The sequence below is a fragment of the Culicoides brevitarsis genome, chromosome 3 (genome assembly GCF_036172545.1).
Source record: "Culicoides brevitarsis isolate CSIRO-B50_1 chromosome 3, AGI_CSIRO_Cbre_v1, whole genome shotgun sequence".
NCBI lineage: Eukaryota > Metazoa > Arthropoda > Insecta > Diptera > Ceratopogonidae > Culicoides > Culicoides brevitarsis.
This window is the reverse complement of record NC_087087.1, coordinates 1,853,589-1,879,436: the sequence shown is the minus strand read 5'-3', so window position 1 is coordinate 1,879,436 and position 25,848 is coordinate 1,853,589. Positions and strand designations below refer to the sequence as shown.

At 24.4% G+C, this 25,848-nt stretch overlaps 1 protein-coding gene across 2 annotated transcripts in view; it reads right to left on the bottom strand.

Annotated features, from left to right (window-relative positions):
• Positions 1–25,848, bottom strand: part of LOC134835865 (protein toll) — an 85,495-nt gene that overhangs the window by 27,569 nt on the left and 32,078 nt on the right. The window contains exons 3-4 of one of the 2 annotated variants that reach the window (XR_010162232.1): positions 6,730–6,789; positions 1,110–1,377 (exon numbers count right to left, since the gene is read on the bottom strand). The gene's annotated coding sequence lies outside the window, so the exon portion shown is untranslated. Of the gene's footprint in view, positions 1–1,109; positions 1,378–6,729; positions 6,790–25,848 lie in introns of those variants that run through there. The other variant, XM_063850854.1, reaches the window with a different exon arrangement.

The window sequence follows — 25,848 nt, the reverse complement described above, 5'->3', positions numbered from 1 at the left end:
AAAAAATAAATTTTATTTAATTAAAAAAAATAATGAAAATTTGAAAATTTTTATTTTAATTAATTTTAAAATTAAATATTAATTAAATTAAATTTTTTAAAATTTTAAATTTTAAAAAATATTTTTGTTTTATTCAAGAAAATTTTTAATTAAAAAATTAATTAAATAAAAATGAAATTCTAATTAAATTAATTTAATTAATTTGGAAAAAACATAATCAGAGAAAAATAAAAAATAAATATTTTTTAAAAAAATTTTAAATTTTTATATTTTATTAAAAAATTCAAAGAAAAAAAATTGAAAAAAAATTTATTTTTTTTTTAAATTGAGGAAAATTCGAAAAATTTAAACAAAACTTGTCAAAATTTTTAAAAAATAAACCTAATTTAATTTTAAAAAAATTTCAATTAAATTAATTTAAAAAAATTTTATTTTTAATTTTAAGAAAAAAATTGAAAAAAATTAAATTTTAAATTTAAGAAAATTAGTTTAAAAAAAAAAAATTTTTCAATTATCCTCAATTTAAAAAAAAAATCTAAAATTTTTTTAAAATTTTTTTTTTATTTTTTTTATTTTAAAAAAAATTAATTTATTAAAAAAAATCAGGAAAAAATAAAAAAAATAATTTTTTCAAAATTGATAAAAATTGAAGAAAATTTTTCATTCAAAAAAAAATTAAAATTTTTAAAAATTTAAAAAATACGATTAAGTTGTTCCTTTCTAACAATTTTCCATCTCATTTTTATTTCCGACACTCAAAAATAAATAAAATGCCAGCAAAACTTTTTTATTGCACGCCATCATCATCATCGATTTATTTTTCCCGAAGATTTTTTCGATTATGATGATTTCATGTGTGTGACAATAAAAAAAACGTCGCTCATGGGGGTGTTATTGCCCCAAAGTCTGATGCGGGACACAAATTTCCCATGAAAATCGCACAAAAATTGAACTTTAAGCCGCTCAAAGTACATTTAAAGGCGCGAATTCCCCGCAAATGACGAACAACACGCAATTGATTGATGAAAAAAGCAAACAAATTGACAAGGCTAAGTACGTCTCTCGTTCCGTGCGGCAATTAATTCGCGCAGTTCATCGTAAAACGGCACGTGATTAAGTCCTCAGCAGTAAAACTTTGACTTTTGACAGGAAATTTCCGCAATTTCTTCGGCGAAACATGAAAATTTTCAGTTTAATTGCTTTTGTGGCGGTCCTCGTAGCACGCAATGATGCCTTGAACTGTTGGCATTGCACCTCGCTTGTCAACGATTTTTGTCGAGATCCGCAGAAACTTGCGACGGAGCAGCAAAAAGAGTTTTCTCTCGTCGATTGTGGCTCGGAGATACCCGAAAGAGGCGTTCAAGCTGTTTGTAAAACCTTTAAAAAAATTTGTAAGTAAATTTTTTCTTGAATTTTTTAAAAATTTAATTTTTTTGTCAGTTTTAGGAGCAGAAATCATCACACGTTCATGCACATGGGAGCCAAAAACCGAAATCACACCGAAAATTTGTTCAATTTTTGCATCGCCCATGTTCAAAGACAATGTCTATTGTCGTACTTGCGAAGTCGATGGTTGCAATCGTGAATAAAATTCAACACTTCATAAAAATTTTTAATTTAAATTAAAGTTTTATCTCGATTTTTAATGATATAATTACAATTCATTCATTCAAGGAGAAAATTTTTCATTTTTTTTTCTTGATAATTTTTTTTTATTAATGAAAAGAGAGCGCCGTCTTGTTTTTATAATTATAGAGTAAAAAAGCAAAACAAAAGCCAATCTTGTTATAAAAATATTTTTCTCATCTTCATTACTTTTAATGGTTAGACAGATAAAAGCTGGTTGTTATTATTGTCGTTATGATATAAAAATACAAAAAAGAAAAAAATATCACTAAAATGTCATTAAACGTAATTAACAAGGGGTTATTAGACGTCGTTTGCGTCGTCTAAGCGATTTTATCAGAACTTTTTCTGTTGTTTTTGTTATTAATTCAACTAAATGTGTTATGAAAATTATGAAATTATGGCGATTCTGAGATTGAGACATTAGAGAAAATGTTTAAATTTGCCAAAAATTGTAATTTAAAGTTAAATTTAATGTAAATATTTTAAATTTAAAATTTTTTTGAAAAAAAATTTTTTTTTTTTAATTTAAAAATTTTTTTTTTAAATAAATTTTATTTTTAATGTTTCCGATAAAAAATTAAAAAAAAAAAAAAAAAAAAAAAAAAAAAAAAAAAAAAAAAAAAAATGAAAAAAAAAAAAATTTTTTAAAATAATTTTTGAAAAAAAAATTTAAATAATTTTTGAAAAAAAAAATTTTTTTTAAAATAATTTAAAAATTTTAAAATTAATAAAAATAAATTTTTAAGAAAATAAATTTTAATTTTTTTAAAATTAATAAAAATAAAAAATAAAAATTAAAATTTAAAATTTTCAAATTAACAAATAATTTTTTTTTTTAAAATTTCAAATTTAAAAAAATTAAATAAAAGTCAATTCAATTTTATTTTTTTTAAAATTAAATTCAAATAAAAATTTTTTAAAAAAAATTATTTTAAAATTAAATTTTAAATAATTAAATAAAAATAAAAAAAAATATTTTATGAATAAATTTTTCGTCTAAAAATAAAAAAAAATAAAACTTATTATTTTTTTTTTAATTTTAAGAATAAAAATTTTATACAAAAAATAATTTCAAATTTTAAAAAATTAAAAAAATCAATTAAAAAATTAATTTTTTAATAATTAAAAAATTTTAATTTTTTTTTTAAAAAATTTCATTTTAAAAATTAAAAAAAAATTAAATATTTTAATAATTAAATTATTTTAAAATTATTTTTTAAATTTTTTAAAATAAATTTTGATTTTTTTTACACAAAAATCATTAAAGATTTTAAAAATAAAAAAAAAAAAAATTTCAAATTTAATTTAAGAAAAAAATTAAAATAAATGTTAATGTAAAAAAAATTCCGTTAAACTTATTTTCTTACAAAATTTTTTTTATTAATTTTTTCAAACACTTTTCAGCTATGAGATAAATATTTAATAAGCCTCATATTTCAAAAAACAAAAAAAAAATATTAATTTAGCTAAAAACATAAAAACATTAGAAATTTTATCGCATTTTTTTTCTTCTCCCATTTCACTTTATTCCATTACATTTCTCGCAATCTATTTTTTTCTCATATTATTTTTTTTGTCGTTCGTTGTTTGTCTCCGTTTCTCTCTTCATACATTGTTGAAGCACTTATTGTTATTTTATTCCGCCCTTTAAATAAATGTACAATTGGACATTTTAACCACATTTTAAAAAGGATTATGAGAAATTATGTTTAAGTGAATTGCCATCATTTTCTCTATTCGGCGCTCGTGCAAAAAAAATTTTTTTCTTAAAAAGTGATCGGAGATAAAAGACGATGGAAAAAAAGTTGTAGAAGAGTGTATTCAACAATCCTCATAAAAATAATCATCATGTTCTGTGGTTTGTCTCTCTCTCGCCGTATAATTGACTGAAATACCTTTGGACGATTTCGAGTTCATCTTTTGTGCGGAATGTGCAGCGTTCGTCTAATAATAATCTTTTACATCGCTCGCTCCTGCTCTGTGTTTGCACAAAGGCGTTCGTTCGACATGAATGATAATAATAAAGACGCTCGCTTGAAAGAAGGACTCTTCTCTCGTTTCGTCTTTCTTGTTCTTTTGTGAAGTTTTTTTCCTCCTATTCATCGTTCGTTCGTTCGAGAGTTCGCATACAAATCCAATTCATGTCTCTATTATTATTATCATGTTTTTTCTCTTCTCTTTTGTGTCGTTCTTGTCTTTTTACCCACTTTTTGTTGTTGCTGCGGATCGTGTGTTCATGTGCGATATTGATAAATAAGAAAAAAAAATAAAAATAGAAAAAAACGCACGTACGACGTAATTTAAAACTTTTTAACCTGCAAATGCAGTGAGCGACAGTTCTTTTTTCCTGTTTTTGTAAGTTTATTATTAAGTCATGCCCCTTTAACATTGCGAGGCGTGGGAAAAGTTTTCTTCGAATTGTTGTGAGTTCTTGTTTTAACCTAATTTTGGTTTGATTCGTTGAATTTTCGAACTAATATTGGATTGAGAGATGAGAAAAAGGTAAGAATTTATTTAAATTTTTAATAATAAATTGTTTTTTTTCAATTAAAAACATTTTTTTAATAAAAAAAAATTAAATTGTCAAAAAAAAATTAATAAAAAAATTTAAAAATAAATAAAATTATTTTTTAAAAATTATTTTAATTATTTTAAAATATTTTTTATTATATTTTTTATTATTTTATTTTATAATAAAAAAATTAAATTATCAAAAAAAAATTAAAATTATTTTAAAATATTTTTATTTATTTTAGTTATATTTTTCATTATTTTATTTCTATTTTTTTAATTTTTCATTCATTTTTTTTTTGACAATTTGATTTTTTTTATTAATAAAAATATTTAATTTTTTTGTATTTAAAATTTTTTGTTAAAAATTTTTTAAGTTTAATTTTTTTTTTGAATTAAATTATTTTAATAATAAAAAAAAATAAAATTAAACTAAATTCATTTTTTTTAATTTTAATTTTTTTTAAATTATTTTTTTTATTATTTTCATTATTGCGTAATTTTCGTAAATATTTGATGTATAAAAATTATTTTTTTTTTTGCAATTTGAATTAAAAAAAATTAGCATAAATTGTTAAAAAAATTAAAAGTTAGTAAAAATTTTAATTTTTCATATTTTTAGTGAAAAAAATCTTCAAATATTTCCTCAAAAAGACAAAAAAAATGAATTTTCCCGAAAAAATTCTCCGAAAAACGTTACCATGGAAAAAAGTCTCGTCATTGTTCATTACAATCAAATTTTTCGCCATTTCGTCTGCCTGAAGTATCTGTCAATATAATCTTCTCGCTAAACATCCAAAATATTGATCGATTGCCTTTTATATGTTTTTTCCCTGTTTTTACGCAGCGCCATTCCACACATATTGTTGATACCAAACAACAACAACAAAACTGAAAAAGCGCAAAGATATCATCTTCATCTCGTTCTTTTTTTCTTCTTTTTACTCGAAACATCATTTGTTAAGGAAAGAAAAATGACTGTGTAAACCTCTTACCCTTTTCTTCGTTTTTTTTTTGTGTTCAATAAATTTTTTACGTCATCATAGGAAAAGTAACGAGAACAAATAACAAACAATGCGAAGATGATAAATAAATGATATTTTTATGTTTTTTTTTTCTCTCGTGAAATATGAGAACAAAACGAGAGATGCCAATTTTTAATCCCATATCGCCCCATTTTGCGTGTCTTGTGTCTCTGTCGATAAAAAAAAAATGTGAAGAAATCGAAAGGAAACTTAAATATTTTGCAATAAATATCACCACAGAACATCATTGTTGTAATAATAATAAAAATATTGCTTGATATGATGGGAATTGGGACGCAACAAGAAGTGAACGAAAGAAATTTTTATTATTGATGGGGGATCAGATCAATAAATAACAAGAGTCAAGACATTTGTTTCTGCGTGATGAGTTGAAAGGAGGAAAATTTTAAGCCTGAAAGGTCAAATTTGCAAAATGAAGTCTTAAAATTTTAATTCAGAGGAACGAATTTGATTATTGGGGTCTTAAATTTAACTCTTGGGGTCTCAAATTTTATCTTAAAGGAACAAATTTATCTTGAAGTAACGAACTTAATTCTTGAGGTCTTAAATTTTTCTTTTGGGGTCTCAAATTTTGTCTTGAAGCAACGAACTTAACTTTTGAGGTCTAAAATTTTACTCTTGGGGTCTCAAATTTCATCTTAAAGCAACGAATTCAACTCTTGAGGTCTTAAATTTAACTCTTGGGGTCTTAAATTTTCTCTTAAAGCAACGAATTCAACTCTTGAGGTCTTAAATTTAACTCTTGGGGTCTCAAATTTTATCTTAAAGCAACAAATTCAACTCTTGAGGTCTTAAATTTAACTCTTGAGGTCCCTTGAAGATAAAAATTTATCTTTTGAGGTCTTAATTCGCCTTATTTTCAATCCTCAGAGTAACTTTTTCTTCCTTTATTTAACTCCATCAGATGAAAAGTGAAGAAAAAAGAGATAAAATTGATGATATGTCATGACATCGCAGCCCAACCATGACAATTGAAGCGCAAAAAAGCCTAACACACACACAAACGGAGAAAAAACGACAAAAACGAGTTATTTGTTATTGTTATGCCATGCCAGGCAAGCACTTAAGTTGTTATCGCTTTAATGGATGTGTCATACGGCTATTACTTACATCGCTCACTTTTCAGTCATGCAAACCCGGCTCGTTCTTAACCGAGTAACACGCAACATTCCAACAATGTTTTTCAAAGGAAATGCACAAAAAGGTTGGATGTTGGATTTTGTCGAATGCACCCACACGAAATTTATTTTACCTGAAGAACTCCTACAGGAACGAACTCGAACAGGTATCAAAAGAAATTTATCTAACATCATTATTAAAACTATTAAAAGGGAACATTGATGGATAATGGTGTGGAAGGGATCAGGTTTTTGTTTGGTGCGTTATAACAAATGATCATTAAGACAAAAAACGACATTTTACCGGGAACGAAACGAAATTGAGATGTTAGATGTCAGATAAACGAAAATGTTATATATGATGATGATGACTTCAGGTGTTCCCGGAATCTCATTATTTGAACAAAAATTCAACAAATTCTTACCTCAGATCGAAAATATTCCTTTGATGCTTCCAATTTATTGACAAAGTTCAATTGAAAATCCTAAAAATAGAAAAAAAAAAAAAATTCATTAGTTGAGTTTAGAAAAGGTGAATTTAAATGCTTCAATAACAGTCAAAAGCAAGCAAAAAAGTCCCCAATTAGATAATTAAAGAATTTTTTGATTAAAAGTCTCTTTGTTTTCTCTTGAGAAAATACAAAAGGAAGCACAGCAAGCGCCCTTATAATATTAAAAATAAATAAAAAAAAGTTAAAGTTGTCGTCAGAAGAAGAATTAACGATATCGTATTTCAATTTTTAACAACCCAATGCACATTTGTTAATTTCTTGATGAATTTAAATTTTTAATAAGTTGACCTAAAGAACATTTAAAAATTTCGCCCAATGCACAATTTGAGTTTTTTCCATATTTGCCATTTCAAATTTTTGTCCCAATGCAAATTACAAAATTTTGCCCCAATTCACATTTTAAATTTTTGACCCAATGAACATTTTAAATTTTTGACCCAATGCAAATTCACATTTTCTTGCCCCATTTTTTCATCGAAATGCTTTTCAATTTCCGCCTTGTGCGGCACAGTGTGAGATAAATAATAAAAAGAAAACATAAAAATATGAAAGGAAAAGCCTCAAAGGACTTGCACGAGAAAGCAACAAGTCGCGATTCTTTTTTTTTTGTGTCACACACAAGGGAAAAAAGAAAAAAAAACGTAATAAGCATTTATCTTTGTACCGTTTCCATTTCCGTGCGTAGATTCAGCAATACTGAGGAAAAAACAAAGAAAAATTCTTAAAAAAGCGCAAAAGGGACAAAACTAACAGCAAGATTTTGTATTTTATGCCCGACAGATATGCATGAAGATTATCTCGTTTTCAAATTAAAAAGTTTTTCCTCAATTTCATTATCTTGGAAAAAAATTTATTATTTCACTCAAAAGTGAAAGGCACTTCAACTTCTTTAGGGAACGTTAAGCGGGTAAGTTTTTAATAGAATTGAAGAAAGGCAGGTTTTATTTATTTCTTTTTTGAACTTTTGAACTTCTCAAGTCTTGCAAATGTTCAAAAAAATCTGATTTTAATGGAAATTTTGACAGCTGTCGGCGATAAAATTGTCAAAATTGACGTTTTTCATGAAAAAAATGATGGAAATTTTAAAAAAATTCTTCCTCACATTCTTTATCTATTGTAAACACATTCAATGCGGCGAAAATTTTTTCATAAATTTTCTTCGCCAAACACTTCCTCTTCACTTTTCTCGCTTTTTCCCTAAACTGATCGGATTTCGCTCTTTATTGAATGTGTGGTTTGGTTAAATTACATTTTTTTATTGCACTCTTCTTCATCGTCGTACTTCTCGCTCGCTCGAAAAATAAAATAAATTTTAAAAGGAATAACCGATTAAATAGAAATTTTTTACGGCACCATCAGAGAGAAGTTGAAATATAATCAAAAATTGCCTCGAAGCGTCGATTGAATTCTCGAAAAGATTCAATAAAAATTGTCTCGCACTGAAAATAGGGAGCGCTCTAAATTAAATATCTTTTGTCGTTTTTTGTGAGGAATTTATTTTATTTTATTTATTTTTTTTTAAAGAAAGATGACAAAGAGACAGATTTAGTTGAATATGGGTGAGTGACGGGCTACATTTAAAAATTCAATAATTAAATTTGCGACGCTAATCTTCTTTTCTATGAAAATAAAAGTATGGATCACGATTTTTATTACATTTTGCTTTTAGGGGGTCCAATATGAAGTAATTATGAACAATTATTTAATGTTTTAGGCTTGAAATGGGGGAATGGAAAGTTTTTGGTAACTTTTTTTCAATAAAAAATGTAAAATATTTAAAAATTTTAATTTTTCACAAAAAAATTTGTAAATTTTTCAAATAAAAAAAAATAGTTTTAGAATAAAAAAAGTTGAAATTTTTCAAAAATGGTCAAATTTAGAGTTTTAATGGAAAAAAAATTATTAAAAAATTATTTTTTCTAATTTTTAGAACAAAAAGAAAATTTTTATTAAAAAATAATTTAATTTAAGAATAAAAAAAATAAAATTTTAAGTGTAAGAAAAGTTAAAATTTTACATTTTTCATCAATATTTAATAAAATTAAAATTTTTATAAGAAATAATTTTTATAAGAAAATTCTTTAAAGAGTAAAAAAATTAGGATTTGTTTGAATTAAATATATTAAACGTAAAAATATAATTTTTATTTAAAAAAATTTAATGTTTAAGAAATCTTCAAATTTTATAAATTAAAAAATAAAAAATTAATTAAAAGTTTAAATAAAAATCAATTTTTAATATTTTTTTTTATAATATTAAATTTTTATTTTCAGTTAAAAAATGCTTTCGAAGGTTAAAAATTTCTTTAAAAGCGTTTTAAAAATTAATTTCACAATTTAATTTAACCTTTTGTACCTATAAAATTTTTATTTGAAAATGTTTTTTTAGTTAAAATTTTTTCTCAGTTAATTTTTTTATTTTTTAATTTAAACAAATATAATTTTTTTTAAATTATTTTTTTATTAATAAAATTAAATTAAAATTTTAATTAATTTTTTTGAATTAACTTAATTTAAAAAAAATTCAAATATTCTTAAAAAATTAACAAATTTAGAATTTTTTTGAATTAAATTTATTAAAAAAAATAAAAAATTTTCAAAAACTAAAATTTTTGAATTTTTTCTTATTTTTAAGAAGCAAAAAAAATTAATTAAAATTAATTTTTTTCCAATTTAAGAGATCAAAAACTCAAAAATCTTCTTAAAATCACTTCAAACCCCCTTTCCTCTTCTTTACTTTGATTGACAGTCATATTTCAAAACTCTACCACGCTACATTTATCTCCGCATAACACATAAATTATCCACGCTTATCACTCTTTTAATCATATTACGAAATGTTTGATAGAACAACTCTTCAACATTAACATTTATTGATTCAAATTAAATTTCTGCCTGCATGCGGCGCGTTCTACCAACGAATTTCAATTGATGTATCGAATTGCGTCCAAATTGACAGGCGACAATGTAAATTTATTCGAGTTTTAAGAGGATTTAATTTTTTTTTTCATTTTTTTTCAGATCGCCATCAAAAGTGTGGGCTAAGAAGGCGGTTTATGAGGCAATTCATCACGACGATGATTAAGAAGTTGTTGTACCTGCTTATTATCCACGTCGATCCATGTCTAACCCAAAGCGACTTGTTATTACAGCGCGGATTAATTGAGTCATTTTCCGACCTCGACTCCGCAAGAAAATCAAAAGTTTGTGAGAAAATTGCATGGAAAACACATTTGATTACGACGGTAACGCCTCTTAAGCAACATGCCAACAAACCAACAAACGTAAAGAGCTCCGATCGCGGATTGTCACGCGATGCCGACGGAAAGTGTATTAGAAATAATTTTATTTAAATACTTTTTTTCAGTGTTTACGTGAAGGATTTGTTTCGAAAACAACGGAATATTTCATAAAAAGTGGATTTTTTGCGGTTTTTCCGTTAATTAAGTTAATAAAGTTGCTCGGCAGACAGGAGATTAAGGGCGTATCGTGTATCAAAACAACACAAAGCAACACAAAAAAGGATATTGAGTTGTGTTTGGATGTTTTTTAAGTCGAGTCATGCTTACGGGCTGTAATTCAATCAAAACTTCGTGCTGCTGATACAATTATTGATAAGGAAAAAATGTTATAAAATGAGATTGGAGGTAATTTTGGAGGATTAGTATAATGAAAATTCATGGCGACTCGAAAAATAACATGAAATTTGCGGAAAAATTATTTTTGAAGGTTTCGAAGGTTTAAAAAGTTTTTTAAAAAAATTTAATTTTAATAATTTTTTATAATTTGAACTTTAACAATTTAATTTTTATAAAAAAAAAATTAAATAAGTTAAGTTTTATAATTTTTATTTAAAAAAAAAATATTTTTTAGTCAAAAAAAAAATAACTTTGAAAGGTTTGAATTTTTTTTATAGAATTAAATTTTAATAATTTTTTAGTAGGTATTCAATTTTTTAAATACATTTTTTAATTTTTTTTTTTCAATTAAATTTTTATTAAAAAAATAATTTTTTAGTAATTTTACTTTCATAAATATTTTTGAGGGATATTAAAAAAAAATAATAAAAAAAAATTAAAAAGTGAAAATTAAATAAAATTAAAAATTTAATTTAATTTTTTAAGTTCCTTTTTTTATTTTATTTTATTTTTTTTATTCTTAATTAAAACTATTTTTTTAAATTAAATCTTTTAAAATTAATTTTTTATTTGAATAATTTTTTTCAACTTTTTTAGTTAAAAAATTTCTTTTAAAAATTAAATAAAATTAAATTTTTATGATTTTATTTTTTTATTAATTTTTAATTAATTATTTTATTATTTATTTTTTTTTAATTATTTTTTTTATTTTCAGACTTTTTGAACAAAAACATCGCAAAATTGACTTAATTTCAGGTAAGTTTTTGAAAATTCAACTTTTTAACAATTTTTTTCTCATTTTAGTACTCCTCATATGTCACATGGTACAAACAAAGCGACATAAAAAGACAAAAAAAAATAATTTCATCGAATTCATTACAATAAAACATAAAAACCATCGTTTATCGACCCCTTTTGATACAAAATGTGTAACAAAAACGTTGTTAATCAGCCACAATTCTATAAATCCATTTATTTAATCAAAAAATAACTGCACTGACAATACCGTTCTCGATAGCAGACAGGCATAAAATTCGTGGAATGCAATAATTGAAAGGATTTATAAAATGAAATATTTAAATAAAATGCGCGATTCGACGAAATAATCGCATGAATCGACACAGGAAGGAAAGTTGACCCATTTATCGATGTGCCGCGTGATATGATGTTTAGTCATAATCGCTCAGTAAGCCAAAAGTCACGTGATATGTGTCGCAAATCCGATTAGAGATCCAAAATCGAGACAAAAATCTATTTCAATTAATTCAAACCAAGCAAAAAAAAATCAACTTTAAAAGGAAAATTTTTTTAAAAAATTAAATTTTTCCTTTAATTCAACTCTTTTATGCATGAATTCCTTTGAATTGCATCCTCTTTAATTTTTTTCACATTTTTCTTCCAATTTTCCTTTATTAGTTGAATCCCTGCGATGATGTCAGTCGTCGTTCTATTCATCTTTCCTGCACATATTTTTTCCATTCCAAATTTAATTAAATAAATTACTTTTCCAATTACATTAAAATTCAGTCACAAACAGCGGCAAGTAGAGAAAATGGACAGTACGGAAATTGTGAATTCGCACAGAAATAGTGCAGCACGTTAAATAATTACACGACAGCTTCTTATTAATGCCGTCGTCGACATTATTTTCACTTCGGTCCTTACTCGTACTTACAGCAAATTATTCAAATAATAATAAAATTTTCTATAAAGTTACAATTTTGTTGAAAACCTCTAATAATGAAAATTTTGCTCTGTTCGCTCGACAGACAGTATGCAAAATTTTTCGTACTAAAACCAATATTACTTTGCATTTTGTTCGGAAAAATTTTGTATCCAGCAGGCAAAACTCTCTCTGCATCTCTCGTTCTGGGAAAATGAAGCACCATCTGTGTAATAGAAAATAATAATATTTCTACCTCATTGTGTGCGTTTGGCGATTGGCTTTGAAAGTGTTGTAAGGCTCTCTCATTACACGGCGAGGCAAGGAAATATGTTGAAAAGCTACGGTGAGTAATATAATATAAAAATAATAATGAATTCCGGTAAAATATTCATATTTTTTTCCTCTCGTCTTTCTTCTTGCTTTGCATTCATTCATTCACTTCGAAAAAGGAGGCATATAATTACGGACTGTGTGCACTTTTTTCCAATCTAATGATTCGTCGAGTGATATTGCTTGCCACGAGTGTCTATTGAGGCGAGATTTATGCAGTTTTGTTGTTGTAGCGAAGAGATAGGGATGATTTTGTGCTTTAAGATTTAAGAAAATTTTTATTTTTTTTAAAGTAAAATTTTTTTCTCTCATTTTTGTACTCCTCAAAATGAAATTTTGAAAGAAATTTCAAATTTTAATCATTGTTGAATTGTTAATTTTTTCATGAAAAATAACATTTCAAACTAAAAAAAAAATTCAAATTTATTTTTACTCATTTCAGTACTGCTTATGACAAATTTCGAGAAAAAAAAGGTAAATTTATCTATTTCAATTTTTTAAAACTTAATTTAAAAAAAAAAGGAAATTTTTTTTAAATTTTTTTTTTTTAATTTTTGTTTTTTTTTATTTTTATTTAAAATTTTAATTTAATTTTTTTGAAAATTAAGGTAAAAATTTGATATCTTTGATAAATAATTTATTTATTATTTTTTTTTTTTTGAAAATCTTATCGATCTCAATATGAAATTTTATAAATTTGAAATAAAAAATCAATTTGATTTAAAAATTTTCACATTTCAATGCTCCTCAGGGCATTATATAAGAGATTTTGAATATAAATTATTTTTTTTAATCAAATTTTTCATTTAAAAATTTTTAAATATAAAAAAAGCAATTTTTAAATGAAAAAAAAAATTTTAATAAATAAATTAAAGTTTAAATTTTTGCAAATTTTTTTTAATAAATTTTTTATTTTTTTTTAATTTGCAGTTTTATAAATTAAAAATTTTTTTCCAAAAATTATTTTAAAAAATAAATTTAATTAACAAAAAATTGAAATTAAATTTTTGTTATTTTTTGTTTTAAATTTTATATATTTTTTATTACAAAGCAAAATTTTGAAAAAAAAAATTTTTTTTCGACATAATTCATTTAAAATTTTTAAAACTGCAATTTTTAAATGAATAAAAATTTTAAATAAATAAATTAAAATTTTTAAATATTTTTTAATAATTTTTTTTATTTTTTTCTCATTTCAGTACTCCTCATAAGGCGAAAAAAGCGTGAAAATTCATCCCTCTCTACCGATAATAGCACCAATAATAATAATTATTCAGAATATTTTCCTTTTTCAAGTAGTACGATTTCAAGTAGACATCGAGTGTATTGTGGAAAAAAAATATAATTGGAAACTTCACAATGAGCGTATCGTTTATTCATCCCTCGTCATCAACTGCAGCAGCAGCAGCTTTTCATTTTTAGTACGGAAAATTACACACTCACAAAAAATATTATTACACCGTTTATTGATTGTTTATTTTCATTCCCTGACTATATATTTATAAAAATTTTTTTTTCAGCATTTTTCTCTCTTTCACTCCTTTTGTTGCGGAAAAAACATGAAAAATTTTAATAATAATAACGTCGATGTTGTAAAAATTTTTCATTTTCCAACTTTTTCGCCGATAATTATATGTGCAAAACCCGAGGCCCGTGGCTAACATGAAAAATTGCACAGGTAAGAGAATAATAGAAATTTAATTAACACACACGACTGAGCGAGTTGTAAGCCATGAGCGCGTTAAAAGTAAATAAATGTTCTCTATTTCAAACAAAAAAAAAATCGAAAAAAAATTCAAATGAATGAACAGACGAACAGCTTTTTATTAGTTTAATATTTTATATGTTTTTTTTTGTGTGTTTCATTCAATTTTCAACCACAGGAGCTTTACTGCCATTTTTTAATAGACCATTTCACTCCCTGCTATCGAGATGATGGCTCGCAGTGACGATGAAACATAAACTTTTTTTTTTTTTTCAAATTAAATTTTACAATTTTTTTTGCAGAAATGTCCAACTTTTCAAATCTCACAACGAATAATCACATTTTAGTAAAGTTCTGACCGAATGGGTGTGTGAACGAAGTTTCTCGTGCTGCAAAACTGCAAAAAAGAGTGAAGATGAAGAAAATGTTTGTACAAGTGTTGGAAGTAAATGGACAAGAATCGATGGAAAAAGTGCTTCAAGTGATGGTAGAAGATTAAATCGACTGTGAAAAGAGGGTCATTGATGGTTATGACAAGCGAAGATGACAATAAATGTTGGAAAATGTCATTATAGATCGATTTATGAGGGATTTTGAAGGTTTTGAGGCTTTATGAGCGGATTTTAAACCGAAAATTAGTCTTTTTAGAAGGTATTTAAATTTTTAAAATCAATTTTAGTTTAAAAATTTATAAATTTTGAACATTTTGAGTCTTTTTGAGTAACTTTTAGTTCAAATTTATTTAATTTTAGAAAGTCTTTTAACTCCAAAAGTCAATTTTAGTTCAAAAATTTATAAATTTTAAACATTTTGAGCCTTTTTGAGTAATTTTTAATTCAAATATTTTCAATTTTAGTAATCCATCGCATTGCAAAAGCCAATTTCAGTTCAAAAAATGATGAAAATTGAACTCTTGAGCCTTAAGGAGCATCAATTGAATCAAAAATCGACGTATTCAAGAAGCCATATGGATCGACAAGCGAAATTCTGTCTAAAAAAATGATGAATTTGGAGCCTTTTGAGAATTTTCGAGCAATATTTGTATGAAAAATCATCAATTTCGAACATGTTTCAAACTTCATCGAAGGTTTTCGTTCAAAAACTTATCATTTTTGCGCGTTTCAAGTACTGAAGAGTAACAATCGAGCGTAAAAAGGTAATTTTCTGAACCCCATTACATCTCAAAAGCACTTTTAAGATTCAAAAACTTTCAAAAATTCAATTTTTCATTAATTTCAGTTCAAAAATTCATAAATTCTCACCTCGTAAAGTACCTCAGCTTCCAAAATTCACGTAAAATCTCACTCCATCGCCCATTTTCGCCGTCATTTAATGTCATTACGCTCCTTAATCATGCTTTCAACTCCAAATCTCCACGGCTTACCGCCTCATCACTCAACGGCATGTCAATATTTTGTCTGCATAATCATAAAAACCCAAGACAACTTGTTGTTACAGCACGAAAAAAAATCACATTTTTCCATTCGCATGTGAACGACACGATGAGACGAACATCATTTGACTCGAAATTACTCCTCACACACTCCATAAAATATAAATTTAAGCTTATATGCGGCAAAATTGCTCGGAAAAAAGACGACAGAGAGAAAAAAGAAAAAAGGAACGGATTGAGTTAGCCTCAGGGGAAATTTTTGCACATTTTCAGGTCGTATTACATCTTTATTTTCCGTTTTTTATTTTTTTCTCAAGCAATGCGGATTCTTCTTTTGCATGTTTATTTACCGACACACGTTTCTCATCCTTTTTTCGTGGCTCGTGGGAAAAATCCTTATTTTTTATTGTTATTGCAGGAGACGACACGGAGGCGATAATGTGCGAGAAAAAAAATCTTTCTTTCGTCTTGAGTCGTTACAAATATTGACACAAAAAAGCACTCATAACCAAAAAAAATTTTTTTTTCAGAAGATGTCAAAACAAAACCTGACGCCTGACAGACAACGACTGCGGTATTTACAATCTCTCGTCATGGCACCTCGACAGTGATTTGCACGACACAAAAATGTGATTGAAGCGCATATTGAATGAAACGAACACTCACTCGACAAAAAAAAAATACACGAGAGAAAATGTTTTCTGTATAAATACATTTCCGACAATATTGCCGTTATCACGTGCAGGATGAATGACGAAAAAAATTTACCTACTCGGCATGAAATCCGTGAAAAATATGAGCAATTGAGAGTGATATAATTCAACGGGAGACGCTGGCTGCTGTGTGCTTTAAATATTTTACATTGTTAATGTTCTCGTCGTCGACGTCGTCGTGTGTGTGCGGAGGAATTATTACAGGAAAAAAGCTTTTGTGATGCTTTTGTGTGAAGAATTCAAGGAATTTTCTTTATATTTTACGGATGCGTTAAAGATGATTTTTTTGAGAATTTGAGTCTGTCTGAAAAATTTTTTTTATCGAAAGTGTTCTTTTGAAATTAATTTATATTAAATTTAATTATTTTAATAGTTTTTAATATTTTATTTCATTTTCATTTTTTTCATAAATTTTTTCTAAAAATTCAACTTTTTAAGAAAATTTTTACAAAAAATTTGATTTCTTGTACTAAAAATTTTTATTTTGTACTAAATTTTTTTAAACCTTTTTATTATGAATTTTTTGTCACGTTTTTCAAAAATTACTTTTTCTTTCAAAACTTATTTTTTTTTCTTTGCACTAAAAATATAATTTTAGTTTTTTTTTTCTAACAAATTTTGTAATAAATAATTTTATTTTCTTTAATTTTTATTTTTTAATAATTTTTTAAATTTTTCATTTTTTTCTTTTTCATTTTTTTCTTTTTCATTTTTTTTTTTTTTTTTGTTATTTTTTAATTAATTAATTAATTTTAATTTTTATGAATTTCTTCTAATTTTTTTCAAAAATTAATTTTTAAGTTATTTTTTAAATTTTTCCTTTTCTGTAAAATTTCAAAAAAAAATTTTTTTTTCTTTGTACTAAATTTTTTTTCTCACAAATTTAGTACTAAAAATTTTTTTACTTTTAATTTTAATTTTAATTTTTTTTAATTTTATTAAAATTTATTTTTTTAATATTTTTTTTTCTTTAATTTCAGAGCTCAAGAAAAATTTCTCTTCATTTTAGGATCCAAAAAGGCACTTTTACGTTAAAATTTTTGATGACTTTTTGCACAAATGAACAACCTCGAACAAAAAACCTCATACCTGTTGTTTGCGAAAAATGAAAAATTCAAAGTAATTCCAGACTTGTAACAAAAAAAAATATTTATTCCCGGAATGCCATTAAAAAAGTTTTTCCTCGTTTTACAACTCTTTTTTGTTCTCTTTTCAGTCACACGCCTGAATTACAAAAAGCGACCGAGACAAAAGCTTCGTTCGCGTGGCACTTTGTGGATTGAAATTCATCATGTAACAAAAGCGAGGCTTATCCTCGAACAATCCGCTTTGCACTTTAAAACAATCATCATACCGCATCACACGAAAAAAAAAACTGGCATGACAGAAAAACTTGTGCCGTCGACGATGTCGTCTTACGTCGTAAACTGTTTTTATTGCCGTGGATGTCGTGTTGAGTAAATTACTGCAACGCCGAATGACAGACAGAGTAACAACTAAATTAAATCATGAAAAATTAAGTCATTGCAAGGAAAATGCAAATCCGTGCATGAAGCTTCTGTGGGACACATTATTATGGCAATTTTCAAACAAAAGTTTCGAACGGGAGAAAGAAAAGTTAAAGTGCTCCATACAATTATATTTGATGACATTAATTTAGTAGTCAAGTATATGCGAGCGAAATCTCTCTTATTACTATTATTATAACATAACAACATTGTGCTTTCGTTCATTTCGGGAGAATGGAAGAACATGCAAGAACAAGAAATTTTAAGAAATTCACATGTTCATGTGTGACAAGAAACTTTTAATTGAAATTATAAACTTTTGTTCTGCCAAGGAGGCACTTACCAACAGCATTAATCACATAAAAGGAACTTTTTTTTGATTGAATTAATCTGACGTCTCGATGCTTACCTGAAAAGATACAAAAATAGGAAAAATTTGGTTAAAAATTGTTGTTATTGAAATTTTTTGAGATTCATGTGAGTAATTAAAATTTTTATTAACTAAATTTTTTTAACAATTTCTGTACTAAAATTATTTTTAACTAAAATTTTTATTTTTTTAATACAAATTTCTGTACTAAAAATTATTTTTTAAATTTTTAGTACTAAAATTTTTATTTTTTTTAATACAAATTTTTGTACTGAAATTATCTTTTTTGTTAAAAAAAAATTCTTTACAAATTTCTGTACTAAAAATTATTTTTTAAATTTTTTGTACTAAAATTTTCTTAATTTTAGATAATTTCTAAATTAATTAATGATTTATTTTTTTTTAAAGAATTTTTTACGAATTTCTGTACTAAAAAAAATTTTTCTATCATTTTTGTAGTAAAATTCTTTTTATTTTCAAATTCTTGCATTAAAACTCTTTAAACTTTTTTTTTTCTAAATTTTTCTTTTATTTGAAATTTAAGATTTTTTCAATTTTCGTACTAAAAAAGTTAAAAAAAAGTATTTTTGTTTCTTGTACTAAAAATTTTTTCTTTCAATTTTTTTTCATTCTTAAATTTAAAAAAAATAAAAATTGATTAAAACTCGTCTTTTTTCAGTTCTCCGTGAGGCGTGTGAGTAATTAAAACGTAGAAACCTAAATTTATGACCGAATTATTCACATTGATGGTCTTTACGTGCACACTTTAGTTTCTTTCGAACCGCTCGAATCCTTGAAACGTAAGTAACGGAAACACGAAAAACTATAAAAAAAAAAGAAAAATTTAATGATGGGAAATTTATTACAGATTAAGTGCGATTATTTTCCGATGCCGAAGCCAGCACACCGCTCGTAAATTAAAGCAAATGAGCTTCGTCGTGAACACGTGTCGGCGATGAACTGAAACGAAAGCAAGGCACTCAACTGTCTTACAAAACCACGTCACACCTGATTGAGTATCAATTCCAATTACACTTCAGTTGTCGACCAGCCAACATGCATCCAGCAGGATCGTGTCAGAAAACGAGCATCATAAATTTTACTACAGGGACTTTCTCTCTGAAATAATATAAAAATTTGTTGCAACGAGTGAGTTGCAGCGAGAGAAGAGGATAAAAATTTGCAACGTATGATGTGTCTAATCACTCATCCATCTCGTTCCCATATTTTATGAGGCAACATATATCAAGCATGGTGTATCATATCTCACTGCCGAGCGCTTCATTGTGTGTTATTTTAAACTTTGCATCGTTGCAAGTGAACAGTTTTTTTTTCAATGGAGAAAAGTACGTCTCGCGGGATTTTTTTAGGTTTTAGATACGATGCGAGACACATTTTTCATATTTTTGGAAGCAAAGTAAGTTAGAATATGACTTTTTTTTTAAATTTAAAAATTTTTGAATAAAAAAAATTATTTTTCAATATTTTTAGGTAAACTTTGCTCAAGAAATTAATTTGCTCGTACAAATCAAAGGAAATTTTCATGAAAAGTGTCATAAAATTTAGATTTGAGGTTAGAAATTTTTAAAATTTATAAAAAAAATTACATTTTATTTAAAATATTCAATTTTTTTTGGCTAAATTTGATAAAATATTCAGCTATTCAAAATATTTTCATATAAAAAAGCTCTAAAGAGACTTAATTCTTCCAAAATTATTATTAAAAATCAATTTTATTATAAAATTTTGTATTTTTTAAAAATTAAATTGAATTTTTTTATTTTTTTTTCTCAATTATTTTTAATTAAATTTTTTATTTTAATTTGTTTCGGTCAAATAGTTAAATTTTTTTAAATTTAATATTTATAATCAATTTTTTTTTCTTAATTTAAATTAATTTTTTTAATTAATTTATTTTTTTTTTAATTTTTTTAATTTAATTTTTTATTTTAAATTTAAATTATTTTTTTTATTTTAAATTTAATTTATTTTTTTTAAATTTAATTTAATTTAATTTTTTTTTATTTAATTTAATTAATCAAATAAAATTCATTAATTTAGATAGAATTAAGATTAAATTAAGTTAAAATTAAATTAAATTAAAAATAAAATTTAAAAAAATAAAAAAATTCATTAAAAAATAATTTATTTTTTTAATATTTATTTTAATTTTTTAAGTTCAAAAAAAAATTATCTCTAAAAATTCTTCGCGAAACATTTTTTCCATACAGTAATTCACTCCATTTTTCATCGTAGCAAAAAAAACTAACATCGAAAAAATTGGAGAATTTGCATATTTTCATCCTGAGTGACATTTTGAGAACACAGTCACTTTCATTCTTGTCTCTCTTTCTCGCTTCGTTTCGAACTTCTATCCAATTCCGACCCAATTAAGGAAATCAATGCTGACCGACGGTGTTATTTATTTTCTCTTCTATTTTTTCTCGCTCGATGCTTCTGGCATTTATTTTGTAGTTGTATCCGAAGAAGAGTATCCGGGAACAAAAAAAAATTGAAGAAGAATAATAACTTTTATAACAACATCCGAGCGTGCACGAAAGTCGACTTGATCTCTGAATGTGCGACATATTTTCTACTTGCTCGCATGTAATTGAGTTAAAAGAATACCTCGTTCGTTCCTCGTTTTATTATTTTAATGACTGACATGTCGATCGTTCGCTTTCTGTCTTTTTTGCAGGAAAATTCAAACGGAAATTAATGCACGTCTCGTATGCAAAAATGGAAACATGCAAAAATATCATCATTATTAATATGCGCACGGTGATGGAGTGACGAAGGATGCACACACATTTTATGTACTTTGGAGCGTTTTTCGAAGACGGTGACGGATTTATGACTGTTGAATGCCGTTATTTATGGCATTTTTGGCGTAAATGGAAGCATTTTGCGAGAGATTTATTTATGAAGGGGACATCGTTTGCATTGCGTGGGCATCATTCGGAGTCGTTGAACGACATTTGGACAGGAAGTTTTACGAGAAAGTGTGATTTAATGTTAGAATTTAGACGGATTTTGGTGAGTTTTGCATGAAAAGTTACTTTTTTTAAAATTTTTGATCCAAAATTGTCTTTTTTTCTAACTAATTTTCAACAAAATTTTAATTTTTAGTATCAATTTCGAACAAAAAATTAGCAAATTAAAATTCAAAAATTAAATTTTACTCAAAAATTGTTAATTTTTTATTTTAATTTTATCAAAGAATTTTTTTATTTTTTAAAAAAAAAATTTTAATAAATTAAAATTTAAAAATTTTTTCAAAAATTAAAAAAAAAATAAAATTATTGTTAAAAAATCCATTTATTTTCCAAATTAAAAATTTTTTTTTTTTAATTAAAAATGCTTAAAAAATATATTTTTTTTTTTTGTTAAATTTTGTTTTAAAGTAACTTTTTTAAAATTTTTGATTAAAAATAAAATAATAAATTTAATTCAAAAATTAAAAATTCATAAAAAAATATTTTTTTAAAATTAAATTAAATTAAAATTAAATAAATTAAAATTCAAATAATTAAAGTTCATAAAAAAATTTTTTTTTTTTGAAAAAATTTTTAAAAATTTTTTTTTAATTTTTAAAAAAAAAATAATAAATTAAAATCCAAAAATTAAAAATTCCTCGAAAATCCTTTTAAAAAATCAATTTTTCGCAAATTAATTGAATATTTATTACAATAAAATGCCAATTTACCGCAATTTTGCCTGCAATCATGTAAACACTCATCATCGCTCATCCTCATTTGCGATGTAAATAGTCAGTAAATGATTAATTTCTGTCGAATATATCAAACAAATGCGAAAAAATCACATAAATTGAAAATAATTGACCTGATAATGTAGCTTCAATGGTCGATAAACCACAAAAGTGTGTCTCTTTCGTCTCTCTCGTCGCTCCCGCAACGCCACAAAACAAATTTCGCGCAAACAACACACTCGCTGAAATTTTATTGACATTGTTTCTGACAATTATGAACAAATTATTTTCATTCCGAATCATAATAATTAATTTAAAATAAACAATCATTAAATATGTATGCGAAAAAAAAAATAAAATCTACAAAATTTTATGGACCAAAAGTTCATGATAATCAAAATAATTGATTTTTATTGTGTCAAGTGATGCATAAATTGTGCCTTTCGTGCGGTTGAGGCGGTTCGATTTTTTTATAAAATAATTATCGAAAAAAAAATTCAAACCACAAATCACACTTTTTCAAATAGGTAATTAAGGCTCTAAATTGATTCAAATGACGTTCACGTGCCAAACGACGGGACGAAACGAGGACAATCAATCCATTAAAGGCTTACGACAAGCACCTGTCCTGCAATAAAATTCAGGTTTGCATCAGCTTTAATTACTGATTTATTGATATCTTTTAATCCAATCATTAATTACAGACCAGAAAGCTATTTAATTATACGTGTCGGGTATCGGGACACATACAGCTTGGCAGTGTTTTCAGTACATTATGCGGTTAGGAGTGTAGTTGCCTTTAAATATCGGTTTAGATTTTATTTTGCTACTGAGTAGCTGGCGTGTCTTCATTTATCTTCATTGAAAGTGCATGCCAAAGGAACGAGATAAGACAAGGAGAGGGGTGTCAATTAAATTTTTTTGATAAGAAATTTTTTTAAATCTTTGCTTTAGCTCAAATTTTGTATAAAATTAACAAAAATTGTTAAATATATTTTTAAAAATTATTTAAAAATTTTTTTTTATTTCAAAAAAATTATTTAAAATTTTTAAAAAGGCAAAATTTTGAACAAAACTAAATAAAAAAAATAATTTAATTAAAAATAATTAATTAAATAAAAAATAATAATTTAAAAAATTTTCACTGAATATTAAAAAATTTAAATAAAAAAAATAAATAAAATTAAATTTGAATAAAATAAAATAAAATTTAAAAAATATAAACAAAATTTAAAAAAAAATCACAAAAAATCTTAAAAATTAAAAATTTTTTATTTCTAAATTTTTTGAAACAAAATATGAGCAAATTTTTTATAATTTTATTTTTTTACGAAAAAAAATTTACAAAAATTTCAAAACAGCAAAATTTTTGAACAAATTTTATTTTTTTTTTTTAATTTTTTAAGTTTAAGTTAAAATTGAACCGAAATTCTAAAAAATTCAAAATTTTTAAAATTTTTATTTTTAAATATTTTTAAATTCTTAATAAAAATTTAATATTTTAACACTTTTTCATCAAAAATTGGAGAAATGAAAGTTTTAAAAAAAAAAATAATTTTTTGAGAGATTTTTATCAAAGTTTTTACTTAAAATGCATTAAAAGGTACAAAATTCTTGAAAATTCGTATTGACACCCTTTGCAATAAATATCCGTAACTCAGCTAATATAATTAACATGGCATATCACAACACATCTAACTATACGGAGCATCATCTAACATTAATAGGACAACAACACAAAATTCCCTCTTTGGCAGACACGACATCAAAGTATTGATTAGATTGTCTTCTCGAATTGAATTAAACTTTAAATTAAATTTCGTATTGATTGCTTCATTTAATTTATTCCAATTTATGTACAAATTGCTTCCTTTGTTCCTCAGTTCACAGAAAACGAGATGGAGAGAGAATTTTTCTAAATACTTGAAAGTTGACAGAAAAATTTGTGCGTCTGACAAAAGAAATCAAAAATAATGAGAAAATGTCGTATTGCTCTATCAGCAGGCAGACATCAAGCCTCCTTGTTTATTTTTATGATTATATTTGCCTTTTGCTTCTAAATATTTTATTTAATTTAATTTTGTGCCATTTTGTGTCTTTACTTTTTGCTTTACGAGCGATGATGTCGACAACGGCAAATCTCTCTCTCCGTCATTCCATTTATTTTCATTTCAATTTAAACACTTCTCGGATTTTTTCTAATGCATTTTGAGAGGTTTTGTGAAGAAATCGATAATGAGATGGTCTGTGAATAAAAATTTTGAAAAAACAAAAAATTCTTAAAATTTAAAAAAATAAAAATATTTTTTATTCTTTAAAAAAAAATTAAAAAAAAATTTTTTAAATTTTTATTAATTTTTAAAAGAATTTTAAGAAAATTTGAAAATTATTAAATTTTTTTTTTATTTAATTTTTGTGAATTTATTATTTTTTTTATATGAAAATTAATGATTTTATAAATTTTTTAAAAATTTTTCTCCTTTTCACAAAATATATAAATTTAAAAAAAAAAAATAATTTTGATTTCAAAATTATTAATTTATAAAATTAATTAAAAAAAAAAATAAAATTAAAAAAAAATTAAACAAAATTTTAAAAAAATTCTTAAAAGAAATTTTTCAAAATATTTTTTTTTATAAGAAAATTTGAAAAAAATACGCTGAAATGAATAATTTTGTCATAATTTTCTCGTTTTTATGTGTTTTGTGTCGAATATACTCGGATTTGGTTATATCGATATAAATAAATCAGTCGTTGATTTACATACAAGACGAAGCCAAAGTTCGTTTCTTCACTCAAGGATAAGAAGGCACTTACCAAACACAAAAAAAATTGGAAAAATAAACAAAATGTAATTACATTACTCGACATCACATTACGACAAAGTGAATTAATAATGAACTTTTCTCTTCATCCTGCACTCAAATCAGGTTACGAGGAGGGATTTTACCGAGAGACGCAAAAAAAAAATCAATCAATTTTTGATGTGTATCCATGTCACTTCCCATTGGATTCAATCAACACACGATCATTTATTATTTATTTTTATATTAATCAACACTTTCCGCATCAGCAGTCAATGCAATTCTCGTTCTGCGCGCGAGTTGTCAGTTGAAAATTCCGTCGGCGACGATGCAATATAAATAAATATCACATAAATCCACTGATGCATCATCTTGTCAATTCAACTGATAAATAAATAAAAAGGTAAACAAAGCAAATAATAATTTGAATGTGAGCGCGACGTCGATTCAGGTGCATGTTCGGGTGTGAGTAGGTCGAGGAATTAACGGAAGTTTGTCGAAAATGTCGAAAAAATGGTGAAATGAATTGAATTTAAAGTGCATGTTATGCTCATTGATTGACTTGGGAGTGAAGGGAAGAGCAAATAAAATGAATTTTTATGAATAAATTTCGAGTTGAAATAAATATTTTGTGACTTTTTGACACGAAACTAAAAATTTAAAAAGACAAAAATATTTAAAATTATCTTAAAATTGCTCAAAATGATAAATCAAAAATAATAAGATAATTTTTATAAATTTTTAATAAAATAAAATTTTTTGAAAATTAATTTTATTAATTAATTAAATAATTAAATTAAAAAAAAATTCAAACATCTAAAAAATAATTTTGAATTTTAGTTGAAAATTAAAATTAAAAATAAAATTAATTTTTAATAAAATTATTATAAATTTAAATTAATATTAATAAAATTAATAATTAATTTAAAAAAATAAAAAAATCTTAAAATGCTCAAAAAATGAAAAATTTTTATTATCAAATAAATTAAAAATAATTTTAAATAATTAATTAAATAATTTTAAAATTATTTTTAAAATTTTACAAATTTTTTTAAAATATTTTATTTAAAATATTAAATTCAATTAAAAATTATAAAAGTGAATTTTAAGATAATTTTTAAAAATTTTTAAAATTTAATTTTTTTAACAAAATTATATAAATTTAAATTTTAAGTAAAATTTTATAAAAAAAAAAAA